We start from the raw sequence: 13,777 nt of genomic DNA on the forward strand, positions 1-13,777 counted from the left end.
AACCGTTAAATAAATATACTCGCGCAATTTAGAACTGCCTACATCTCAATTAAAACCATTTTAAACTTTGGTTTTTCCTATAAATTACTGAAGTATTTTAATTGAAAGGTACTAATGCGTCTTATAAACTAGTTTTATAATTAGTTTTTTCTTAAACGTCTCAATTTTTAAGTTAAATAAACCTATATAATACAGAATTACACTGCATATAGAGGAAAAAAATATACTGTACAAGCTCCGTATAAACTACCGAACTTTATTTTCTATTTTAGCAGTAGGAAAGCTTAAAACAATATTCGAAACATAAATTTAACACATTTTCAACCGTACATACTTTTAATTAACACCAAAATATTACTTAGAGACGATCGATAAAGTAAAAATTGTATTTTTCACAATAATGCGTTAGATAATCAGTATTATTATAGTGTAACAGGAAAAAAAAATTTATAATCATAAAAAAACTGTCAAAAGAAGAGATAATAAGACTTTTTATATTAAAGACTTAAAAAATTAAATGGAAAACTACCGGAGCATTTAATTCGTAAAGAGAAAAGGTATCTCACTAAAAACATCAATGAAACAAAAACGGTTAACACAATAAACGGAAATTGAGGTTTGACAGTAGCCCGAACCATAAAACAGGTATCGTAGCCAAACCCGTGAGGTTTGCCGGTAGTAAACCGTAAAACAGAGATTAGACCACAGACCTCATAAAACATTAGCCGTCACAAACAGCGCAACAATTTTATGTTCAATCAATACGTGAATAGGTCAAATCCCAATTTCAGTAGAATTTTCAATTGACGACTACATGGATACATTTCAATTAAATTGAAAATTCATTTCGATGGAAAAAACAAAGAAATCGTATACGATATTAAAACAGGTTTAAAAATTGTAAACTGTTTAAAAGAACCAGTTAAATAACTTATAATTATGTTTAAATACTTTCGACATACGATTAAACAGGAATTATAAGATAATAACCGGTTCTTTTGTTATCAGTCGATTACATTTCCAAATAACTGCAAACATTAGTCGCAAAAAAAATGTATACTTCAGAATTAAAGCAATTCACATGTTTTCAAGAAAAATAACAGGTTCGTGGCCGGAAATAAATAATTATCATTATTATTATTATTATTATTATAAGTCGAGAACTTCCCGATGGAAGACCTAAGCATTCGTGATTCATATTGCTTTCGCTTGTAATTCTTCTTTTCCCTCCAAAATTCTTTCATTCTTTCAGAAAAGGCCTTCTTCCGTTCTTCACACCATTTCGGACGATGTTGTTTTAGGCTTCAGCGCTTCTGGTTTAACTTCCCATCGATCTATTTTGTTTCTGTATTTCTTTATGTCTATAATCCCCTCCAGCGTAATTCCGCCGTATTCTAAATCTTTTCGTGTTTCTGCGAGCCACGGATTGTAACTTTTAATGATGTTAAGAACGCGATTATTCTTTTGGCCAGTCGGTTTTCCGGCAGTCTGCAAAGATGTCCGAAGATGTCTGCAAAGATATTCGTCTTTTCCTTATGTCAGTTTCGATGTTAGAGTACGTTTCAACAATTTCGTTCGGTTGTAAGCTACATCCTTCTTCAGTTTGTCTCGGTTCCAATATTTTCCTTATAATCTTTCTTTCCTGTTTCTTTATTTCTTCTATTTAGGTTTTCCTATTTAAGGTCAACGATTCACCGGCATTTAATGCTGTGAGTTTAATAACTGAGTTGTAATGCCGAATTTTCGTTTGGCGTGAGAGGGATTTCTTATTGCAGAGATTTTGCACTATTATTATTATTATTACTACCGAAATTTGACATTAAAAATAATAAAAAACAGTTCATATATATTTATTATTCTCGCCAATCAAATTTATGAGAGAAAAATCGACCAATTATGAAACAGGGCAGTGAATGAAGTAACGTGACATAGCAAAATTATAATAATAATGATAATATAAAAGCAAATATAAAAACTGGTTATTTATATAAAAACAAGTTTTTTTTTTTTTACTACTTTCTTTTCTACATTTAACATAAATAATCCCTACAAAAAAAAAAAAATAATGCAGTCGATCAGGAACGTATGACACTATAATATACTGTTTTAAATACCACAATATTAAATTATTTTTTCTTTAATACATTTACGATAAGAAATATAAATTCAAAGAAACTGGAATAACAGCCGAACATTAATTTTTATTATTTAACTAAAGGTTCGTACTAAAATCAGTAAATCATTTCAAGTCTTTTAAAATCAAGCCACCATAAAATTCTGAACATCATAAAAATCCTTCTTAAGACTTTTAACATATACATAAAAGTACGGTTATTGTCGTTTTCAGTAAACTTGACAAAGTACGGTTAAGCCGATTAAAAAGATAATTTAAAATTAAAAGCCGAAGAATTAAATAATTTATAACCGTATTTACGTTACAACAATGAATTTAGTCGGAGATGTTTTAATGGATTACGTAAGAACTGAAGAACGCCCAAAACAGTAAACTCACCCTTCATGCTGGCCATCATCTCTGGTGTACCAAGAGCCATGTCACTCACCTGTAAAAGATAAATAAATGTCATCAATCGACAAATAAATATAAAAAAAAGAATATAAAATTAGTTATTGCAAAATTATTTATTCTGACTGCTGTCAACATCTTTGTAACAATTAACAATTTACGTGCAACTAATTTATCTAAATAATCTGTCAATAATCAAGCTAAAATAATAATAAAATATTTAAATTGCATTAAACAGAAATAAAATTTAAATTAATGAAACGACTTTAAAATGAATACGTAATTTTTTTTTAATAACTTTAAAACTTTAATTTCCGTTAAAATGGTGGGTGAGGAATCAAAATTTAACATCGTGCAAAAATGTACTACTCTATTAATTTGGAAAAATTTGGTACAAATTTTGAAAAATGTAATTTTAAAGAAGAATTGAAAAGTATTACTTTAAATTTGATTAAATTTAATAAAAATTAAAATTGAATCGATTTAAATTTGATTTTTGAATCGACTATATTATTATAATTTTTAGTAAATGAAATATGAGAGGCCTACAAAAAAAACCGTGTGAAAAACAAATCAGATGGGCAAAAAAAAGGAGAATCTACATTAAGAAAATAAATGAAAGGAAAAAATATAGAAACAACTATAAGTCTATTAAATTCAATGCTATTCGTTGACGACCAAGTGACTATACAGCAGAACGAATACGTGCTTCAAAGAGCCGTGTACAAGGTTACAACAAAATTGTTATACAGTATGTACAAAAATTGACGCAAGCTTATGGAAGAATTTTTCCTTATTTTGTTGCAAATTTAATCGAGGAAAAATGTGTTACACAATGCACTGGAAAATGAATATTCAATGTCTCCCGATACATTAGGGACATTGCTAGCCCCAGTTATGGCCAGACCCAGAATGCATTCCCAGAAAAGAATGGTGCGGATGCACCAAACAAGTCCATCAAGCGGCTGCAAGACAAGTTCCAAGAGACAGGGAATGCGGCAGATGCAGCCAAAAGTGGTCAACCGAAAACGCTAACACCAGAAAAGTTGATCGACGCGCAAGCTGCATATTCAGTTAGTTCAAAGAACTTTGTTCGACGCCTATACACATACGGCATCGCGCAAGTGTACAAAGACGCATCCGTACAGAATTCGTGTTGTTCACGAGCTGTTACCTGCACACAGTGGAAAACATGTAGCGTTCTGTCAGCGGTTCATGTCATCTTTAGCGCCGGAAGGGGAAGAACTCGATGACGGGTTTCGGTCTGACGAGGCACGGTTCCACTCGGATGGATAAGTGAATGCACAGAATTCACGCATTTGGTGTACGGAAATCCACATCAACTGCACGGGTGCTTGGTGTACAATTTCACGTAGGCGAATCTTCATGATATTCTTTCACGGCACAGTGATGCTACATACAGATGATGCAACAATTTGTAAAAATTATATCTGCAGACACGTGGTTTCAGCAGGCCAATGCTACGCCAATGCTAAATACAGTTGACAATAGTATGACTTTTTTGGATTAGTGTTTTCATGGACAAGTGATTTCGAAGGGGTTGTGGCCCCCTCTTTCACCTGAATTATCCCTCCTGACCTTCTCTTTGCTGCTTATAAAACTCAATGACTATTGTAATTTACACATTTTCCCGTAAGGTTGCGTCACTTTTTGAACACCTGTACTATAACATGAGGATTTCTGAACAGAAGACCAAATTTAAGGCTTTTTGCGGAAACAACCAGTCCGTAAGAAAATAGTTATAAATAACAAATTAACAGGCAGGTATCTCATATCTGTTACCTGGGTTGCGGCGAATGCTATCGAAGAAAACTAAGGATGAGACCAGGCTAAAATTTTGTAAAACGACGGTAGTACCTACCGGTTTTATTAAAATAAAAGAATACAAGCATCGGAAATAAGGTTTCTGAAATTTGTAAAAGATTTTACGAGACCGAATAGGTTCTAAAATGATGATATCCGGAGTTAAATATATTTACGATAAAAGATAACGTTTTAGAGAATAAACGAAGACGGTTACCGCAGCTGGAGAGGACGCCGGATGAAAGGTTACCCAAGAAAGTATCGATATTCAAACCTACAGAGAGAAGAGAAGAGACAAGTCCAAAGAAGCGTTGGGGAAACTGTGAGTAATTCTTTTGAGATCGGAACAGGCGATTAGCCTATACCCTGAAAGGCGAAGAAGAAAAACTAGCAAGCAAGAACTAAGAAGGCCTAGAATGCTGGAATCTATTACTTTTAACCACGAATACGACTAATTTTCTTTAAGTATCGCGTGAAAAAATTAGGATATCAAATGACATCGGGCTATACATACATTTCGTGACCGCGTGATGTCGTAGTCAATTATCGTCGTGGCTGAGACGAACAGGGGAACGATCGATAAATGTTATTTTAATTTTATTATAGACGCCATTGAAGTACACGTGATGTTTTATCTGATTTTATTTTGTTAAATTTTTTTACTTTTTATTTTTTCACGACTATACTAAATATTTATAAAAGCAGACAAAAACTTTGGACGTAACCAATATTTTCACAATTCCACATCGATTACAGAAACAATACCTTCAAACTGGACACCACAATTTTCATTAGATTTAATTACCAGAGCGCAAGAACAGCGAGCGGAAAGCGGAAACCACTCAAAATTGCAATTTAGGGGAAAACAACCGGAAAATATACAGTGGAATTTTGATTATTAGACTATGTAATTTGATTACATTACTAGGTGATTATTAGACGATGTGACTATGTGTAGACTAGTTATTACACTATAGTAGTCTGTATTTAATTATGTTATTAATAAAGTGAAATTGTTTTAACCACAGAAAACTAATTATGCGCTTCGACCGTATACTAATATATCACTAAGCTACGATTCAATACTAAATAATAGGCGACAAAAATTAAAAGGTACATTCATTTTTCTGTTTGAGTAACTTCAAGTTTAAAAAAATGTTCTAGTTATTAAAACAAAACTTCTACAGGATCACGAAAGAACTTCCTCGACCAAATTTAAAAAGAAAATAAACTATCAAAATCGGTGCGTTTAGTAAAAATTATAGATTGAAAAAAAAATCCGGGTCGAATTGAGAATTTCCTATCATTTTTTCTTTTTTTTTTTTGATTTTAGTAAAAAATCTGATGAACATTTTCAATATTTCTAGTGTCCATGAAATGCTGAAATCAGTTCCAATTATTAACAGTAGTTATCAATATATCTCATTAATGAAAAAAATTAACTAACAAGTACCTAGATTTACTGTTAAATTTAATTTCTATATAACGAGCGAAATAAAAATTGTTTAAATATAATAAATTGTTAATGTAATAATGATTTATACAAGAACATAAAACAATTAAATCAGCATTTATCAAAATGATAATTTATTGTTCAAATGAATGAGATTTCGAACTAAACTATTACCCGCCACCAAAAAAAGAATTCAGCAATAAGTAACTATTGCGTAAAATAAGAACGAAGTAATATTGTAAGTAAATTAAAAAAAAAGTTTTACTGAAATCTCAGTCAGATAATAAATTAAAAAAATAATATATATAAAATTAAGTATCTTGGAATGAAGAGGGATACTTGAAAATGGAGATTAAACAAATTTTCAAGTATACAAAAGAAAAAACAAATATTAAAAAATATTGCTCATTATATAGGATAATTAAAGAGCGCGCGGGTGACAATTTTGTACATAGTATAATTTTTACCTACTAACAAATATTAGTTTTGAATTTTGAATATCGGACAATTGTTTGCAGAGAGCACCTTAGTGCAACCCCAAAACAGCGCCCAGGAGCACCCCGTTTGTTTTCGGTTGACAGTGATGATTGGTATAGCCTCGCACGAGTTGCTCGCATCACCTCATCACTGTAGCCTCCCTCGCAGGCAGTCCTCAATGGAAGCCAATTATTATACAGAATTTAAAAAAATTTATTTAACCATTTTTACTTCCTTGTACGAAGTAAAGGAAGTACTGTGATAGCGAAAAATTTCGCTTTTCAGATTTCAACGGAAATATTCATTTTGACTAGTTTCGGCAGGACCTGTCTACGTACCTATGTATCTCGCATAACTCAAAAACGATTAGTTGTAGTTATTGAAATCTTGGACTTGTTTTAATACCTAATTGTGCACCTCCTTTTTGTTTGTAATCGATTGAACCAAAAGAGCCCAAAATCCAAAAAAAAATGGATTTTTTACTTTTTCTTAACCGCGGTAATAAGCCTGCATTGAGAGATTTTCAACGATATTCATAGAGGGTACTTATTTTCATTGGTTCCAGAGTTAGAGCCAAATAAAATTTTAATTAATGAAATATTTTGATGTTAAAGAAGGCATATCGGTTTGAATTAGACTTCATTCCTTTTTTTTAACCATTTTTTTTAATTTAAATATATTGATTTATTAATAATTATTAACCTCCGATTGTAAAAACTTTTACGATAAATAATAATTCAATAATATAAAAATAAGAAAATATGAACAAAATCATAAATTATTCGTAAAGTAAAATTTTATGTACTTTTCATTTAAAAATATGTATGTGTAATTTAATAGTCGTACAAGGAAGTCACGTGGTGTCCACATCATTTTTTTCAATTTTATTTAACGTAAATTTAATGTTATTATTTTTGTAATATTATTCATTCAATTGATTCGAATCATTCAGTTCAAACCCAGGTCATACAACGATAGAAGTTCACAGTTCAATAACTCGATTCATTAAAGTTTGTGCTTCAACCGACAAACCTCTATATTTAATTTTAATTCAAATTGCATTTTGTTTATTTTTCTAATAGTTTCCACAATTTTTCTTATTCCTGTTTTGAAAATAAATGTTTTAAAAAGATATATTCTTAGAACTTAAATTCGGCCTGAAAACTACTAAAAAATGAACCGTATTAAATAGTACAATGTATTCACAAGTATAGTACCCTATAAAAACCATATAAAAATATACATATTTATGCACTCCCAGAAACATAAGGATTCCAATGCGGGGGTCATACATCTCAATCGGTTCATCGGTTGAGCTGCTATCGTGGGATAAACATATATACATCCTAAATACATTAAATTCCTTTATGGGTAGACGTGTAAAAACCAGGGTACAATATTTGTGAATTCATTGTATATTTAATACGGTTCATTTGTTAGTAGTTATTCGGGCCGAATTTAAGCATTAAAAATATATATAGTATTTTTAAAACATTTATTTTCAGAAACAGGAATAAGAAAAATTGTGGAAACTATTAGAAAAATAAACAAAATGAAATTTCAATTAAAATTAAATATAAATAAAGAAACACAGTAATAAATGTTAATGATTATTTTTTTAAATAGTAGTTATTTCCATTTAAAGCTTAATGATTTTAAATAAAGTAATTTTTATACAAAATGTAATTATAAAACCTTAAAATAGATACTATCACTTAAGTTTTATTTATTTATAAAATAAATAATATAGAGAAAAAGAAAATACTCTTAACATTAAAAACAATTTCTTTAAATTAATTTCCGTAAAATTTTGAAAGGTAAACTTGTAAAACGTGATAACGAATAATAAATAAGAAAAATACGCACTAATTAATAAATATTGAAATAAATAATATTACATAAAGAACATGGAAAAAAATGTACAACACAAACACACGATAACATTATTTTGTCGCTGTATTTACAAACTGAAAATAATAACAATTTTACGCAATGAAATTCATTTTGATTTTTATATACTTTTGTTATTAATTACAAAATTTAAAAAAGTTAAAATCAAAAAAGAAATAATAATAGTGGTGTACCTACTAAATTTAAATGTAATAACACAAAAATAACGGTCACAAAAAACTAACAAATAAAACAATTAAAATTAATAACAATAATCGCAAAAAGAGCGATGAAAATAACTTCATAACATTTTAAAAATTAAACAAACTGCAGAATTTTACAGTCAATTTATTATGGCTGAAATGAATTTGGAAACAAAAAAAAATACTCACTTCAGAACAATAAATTACTTAACGATAGAATACCGTAATACATTAAGAGCGGAATAGTTTGTCTACTATGAACAAGCAGGCAAGAATCACTAGACGGAAAAAAATAAAATAAAATAAAATAAAAAATAGGTCACTGATGTTAATAGGTTACAAGACAATTTTTTTCTTTCTTTTTTTACGACAGGAACAAACTTAAACGGTGAAGTAACACATATCGTTCGTGTATAATTTTGAGAATTGGTTTAATTACATCATAAAATTAACAAGTAATACGTAATACATTTAATTCTCAATACTCAATAATAAAAACTAGTTATGGAGCGCTTTGTAAAATAAAATAATACTAACAGAAAGGTGGGCGATACAAATATCAATCGATCAACGTTCATTACTTTACATCGTAGATAATTAACAACAAGCTGTTGCAAAACATTCAACTTCCATTTATACAATCAACGATCAAAAGAATGTTATTTTACATAATAACGTATAAAAAATCATAAGAATTCCCGTCGAACGAAAAACCTACTTTAGAAAATGGGAAATACCTTAAAATTAATCACTTATTCAAGGAATTCAACACGCACACGCATCATTTATTAATAATAATAAACTAAGCAATTTATATGTCGCTAACTTGGATATACCATCTCTTGCGCAATTGACCGATTAACCAACTATGCTTAAACAGACCGGATGTCTGACGCTTCAAAACCGAGAACGAAATTTCATAGACGGTAATATCTTAAAACCGTCCTTAAATCGTTTCGACACCCTTAAAAAAAATGCTGACAACACAGTTGTAAGAGTTTTCCTTCACGCGGCTTTTTTTCTGATGCACGGCTTGTACACACAATTTAATTTAATTAAAAATATTTATAATTTTATTTAAATATATTTTTCTACTACAGCTGTACGTCGGTGTCACACACTAGCGCTCCTTGTGGTGACAGAGGGTTACTACTCATCAATAGTACCCCCTTAGCCACAAAATACTGGCTAAGAGGATATACTGCATCCAGTATACCCACTTAGCCACTAGTATAGAGCATTTTTTTGGGGTGGGGATGCGATTTTGGAAAAAAAAAAATTTTTTTCTATTATTATTATTTGTTAATTGTTGACGAATCTGCCTAATAGAAATAAGACCTTAATTATAGCGAAATCTCGTATTGAGGGCGACGTTGCTCTACAGCCTCACATCCTTGAACTTTTAAGTTGAAAATTTAATTGCATCAATGTCCCATATATGTTATATATATACAGAAGTAATCTGATCAAGTTTGATCAAAATCGGTCCAGTAGTTCTGGGGATTTAAGGTGTGATACACCGAACGCACACATGTACACATCAACATCCGGAAAATTTCCCTCTGGTTTTTTGGGTTCCTTAGGTGTCAAAACGTCACGATCCGGTGAAAACCGCAAATGCCAAAATTGGACCGAATAAAATACTTTCCCTTCTACAGCTATAGCCCTAGACGGGAAAGTAAAAATTGGATTCAGATATTTAGCAAAATATCATATGACTGAAAAATAAGACTGCATAAAGTTACAGGTGTTACGTTTGAAATTAAAAGGTAAAAAAAGTATGCCAAACGACAGCTTATCTTTTGACACTGTTTTTTTTTTTTAATCTTTCTTTAAATAACAGAAAGTACATTTTAATTTGCTGAAAACTGTTGGAAGAACAGTTATTTGGAATTTTTTGGGAACGTAAATTTTCCAACTGATTAACTTGCAAACAAGTCTGTAAAAATATATACACGTTAAGAAAATTGGATACATTAAAATAAATTATACGATAAATTACATATTTTTATCTCTACAATCATTAAATTTCAAATTGTTGCGATAAATACAACTGTCCAATTAGCGCTTAAAAAAATATTACATCAATCTCCCGTAATTGAATCGAAACAATTTTTTGAAAGAGTAAACTGTTTTTTTATCAGAAATTTTTAAACTTCACCATTAACCAGCGGTGTTAGTGACTAAGTAAATAACTCAAAAGGAAAATTTAGGTGCCTTCTTTCGTTAATGAGACTATAATTTGTAATAATTGATACACCACGGTTGAAAATTTAGAAATTTTAAACACAGGGAACAAATTAAAAGTGGACGGCAGCATTGTACTAAATATTTTATGTTTTCCTATACTGAATACTAATTATTTTGGTTTAAAATTACAATACAGTATTTTACTGTAACGTCTTATTAAACTGTAAGTTTTGTTTTTAATAAAAGTAAAATTTTTAAAAATCTTTTCAGTTGACTTACAAAACATTTTCCATAATTTTCTAAAAGTTTTGTTCTAAAATTCTAATTTTTAAGGGCAATTTTTTTTTTTAATGGAAATAGAATTTTGTAGCGTATGAAAAATGTCATTACCTGATCGGGATTCGAACCTGAGACATCCGGATGAAAGGCCGAGACGCTACCAAGTTGTTTTGCGACACCAAAATTTTGTGCTTCACAATAATTTTCTCAAAAATTATTACAGATACAGTTTTTGAACCTATTTTATTTAATTCTTTACATTTAAAACTTTATGAAACTAAACTTTAATTTGATTTCAAGTAATATTAGCAGGACTTAATTATCATAATTTTTTGAAAACTAAAAAGCGTTGCGTTTTTGAACCCATGTTTATATGAACATTTTTTCATTAATTTTCACTTGTCTAGAACTTTTTTCCGTTTCTTCGTGACACACCAATATAATATTACCCGCATTAGGTAATATTTATGTCATTCTAGACATTAACAAAAATAAGCTAAAGAATTTTTTCGGTTGTTTTGCCGCAATCATGAATATTTTCTTTATTTTAATGTTATATTTTTCGACGATAAAAAAAACGTTTAGCTTTGTAAAACGTACATAAAATACTTTATTTCTCATTAAAATTAATAATTTTACTTTTCCATCAATTTACATCCGTATGCTGAAAAGATTCTTAAAATAAATAATTATTACCGAAAACCCAGTAAAATAAAATCACCCACCCTCCAGAAGGTATTGCAATCATCTGAATATTCAATAGTCTGTTCTCTGTTGTTATTTCACTTCCCTGTTAGAATATCGCTCAAATTAACTGAAAAACTATGAAACAACAACAAATTCCTTTTAATATAAAATTAATTAACAAAAAAGCGCACAAACTTATATTTTAATAGTCGATATATGCTCCCTCGAACTTCATCATTTCTTGACAACGTTTAGGTATTGTTTTAACTAGTGTTTTGTATGCTTTTTTTTAGTTCATAGTCATGAAACCATACCTTGATTACTGAAAAGATCACAAAAAGTTTAGTTGTAGTATTCTTTAGAAAATTTTTGCTAACAAATTGACAACAGATTCTCGATCGTGTTTAAGTCTGGCGAGTTGCAAAGGCATGTAAGAACATGAACATAATTTTCAGCGAGGAAGCTTTTGTATTTTTTAGATATACCCCAACAAGAAATTGCTGGAAAAAAGTTTCTTTTTTGTTTCCTACCGTCGCAGGCTGAAGTAATTTTTGTAAGAGCGGAACCACGGTTTATTAGAGTAAAAATATATATTTATCAGAATTCATCATTCCTTCAACTGGAACCGATCGTTTTGGTCAATGTAACGTTCTCATACAACCCCAGATATTTTCTTTGGACGTTTTTTGGTGTAAGTAAAATATTACAAGACGATGTAACTTTACTTTGAACTTTTTCGTAAAAAAATTTATTTTATAACCGTGGACTTTAAAAATGCGATTCAACAGAAAAGAGAATACGTTACCGTTGTTCTAATGCGTACTCTTTATAGGTTTTAGCCTACTGTATAAGTTTCTTGCGCATTATTGCAGTAAGCAATTGTTTTTCCATTGGTCGGTGTGCTCTCTGACTGACTTTTCAGAGTCTTCTCTTCGTTTAACTTACATAAACGCTTTTTATTTCTCTATTTAAATCTGCAGCAGAAAAAAAATAGGATTCATTATACTTATTCTTCTCAATAAACTCTTTGTCTGAGACGTAATTTTCCTTTTATGACTGCATTTTTCTCCTCGTGTGTTTTTTTATTTGTGCTTAAGTAATTTATGTTACGGTGTTTTATTTTTATTATCTCTTTATTTTTGTTTAAAATTTCTAAATGTATAATGAGATTTTATATTTATTTATTTCACTGCTATAAACAGAAAATTCCTCTTTTGGAAAAAACCAGTATTTTTAAATTGCTTTAAATTACAGTTTTCGAGAAAAAACTAAAAAAAAACAACTTCATAAGAAATACTTTGAGAAATTCTACGTATTCAACCCAAAAAATAGACAGTAAATAAATTCAACACAATTAAAAGTAAAGGAAAACAATAACCACAATAATAAAGAAACAGACAACCTAACTGAATTAAACAGTCAAAAATACTTATTGTAAATAAATATAAACCGAAATCCGGTTCTAGATACACTTTCCAGTACAAACCTACCTTACATTCTTCAGCAATCAACCTCTGTGACACGCTTGTTTGATGAATTAAAAAATAATAATTCTGGTGGTTAAACTCGTCATCGTAACTCACCGGGTTGGTCTAGTGGTGAGCGCGTCTTCCCAAATCAGCTGATTTGGAAGTGTAGAGTTCTAGCTTTTAAGTCCTAGTCATTTATTTTTACACAGATTTGAATACTAGATCGTGGATACCGGTGTTCTTTGGTCGTTGGGTTTCAATTAACCACACATCCCAGGAACGGTCGAACTGAGACTGTACAAGACTACACTTCATTTACACTCATACATATCATCCTCAATCATCCTCTGAAGTATTATCTGAAAGGTAATTTCCGGAGGCTAAACAGGAAAAAGAAAGAAACTCGTCATCGTAAAATCAGATGATTTTCGAAGTCGAGATTCCTAAGTTTCGAGTCCTTGTAAAGAGAAATACTGTTATTTGGATTTGAGCGCTAACTATGGATACCGGTGTTCCTTGGTGGTTGGATTTCAATTAACACGTCTCAGTAGTGATCGGTCTGATTCCGTTCAAGACTACACATTCACCGGTACATTTATACTTACACGTCAGTTGTGAACAGGTTTCTTGGCGTCTCTGCAGAGTATGGTTGACACCATGTCATTATGCTGTTACTATGTAACCCGGTATTATATAAATAAATTCTGCTACGTTTCAATATTTTGTGTTCATCTTATTAAATGAATAATAAAGCTTAAAAAATTACGGTATTATAATACTA

The 13,777-nt window shown here is 30.2% G+C and overlaps 1 protein-coding gene across 3 annotated transcripts in view; it reads right to left on the bottom strand.

Annotated features, from left to right (window-relative positions):
* tai (basic helix-loop-helix family member taiman) overlaps positions 1 to 13,777 on the bottom strand; it is a 735,005-nt gene that overhangs the window by 258,598 nt on the left and 462,630 nt on the right. For 2 of the 3 annotated variants that reach the window (XM_075357299.1, XM_075357298.1), the window contains one exon: positions 2,513 to 2,561. The exons of the other annotated variant lie outside the window; for it this stretch is intronic. The gene's annotated coding sequence lies outside the window, so the exon portion shown is untranslated. The remainder of the gene's footprint in view (positions 1 to 2,512; positions 2,562 to 13,777) is intronic. 3 annotated transcript variants of the gene reach the window in all.

The sequence above is a fragment of the Lycorma delicatula genome, chromosome 2 (assembly GCF_047948215.1).
Source record: "Lycorma delicatula isolate Av1 chromosome 2, ASM4794821v1, whole genome shotgun sequence".
In the NCBI taxonomy this organism is placed as follows: domain Eukaryota; kingdom Metazoa; phylum Arthropoda; class Insecta; order Hemiptera; family Fulgoridae; genus Lycorma; species Lycorma delicatula.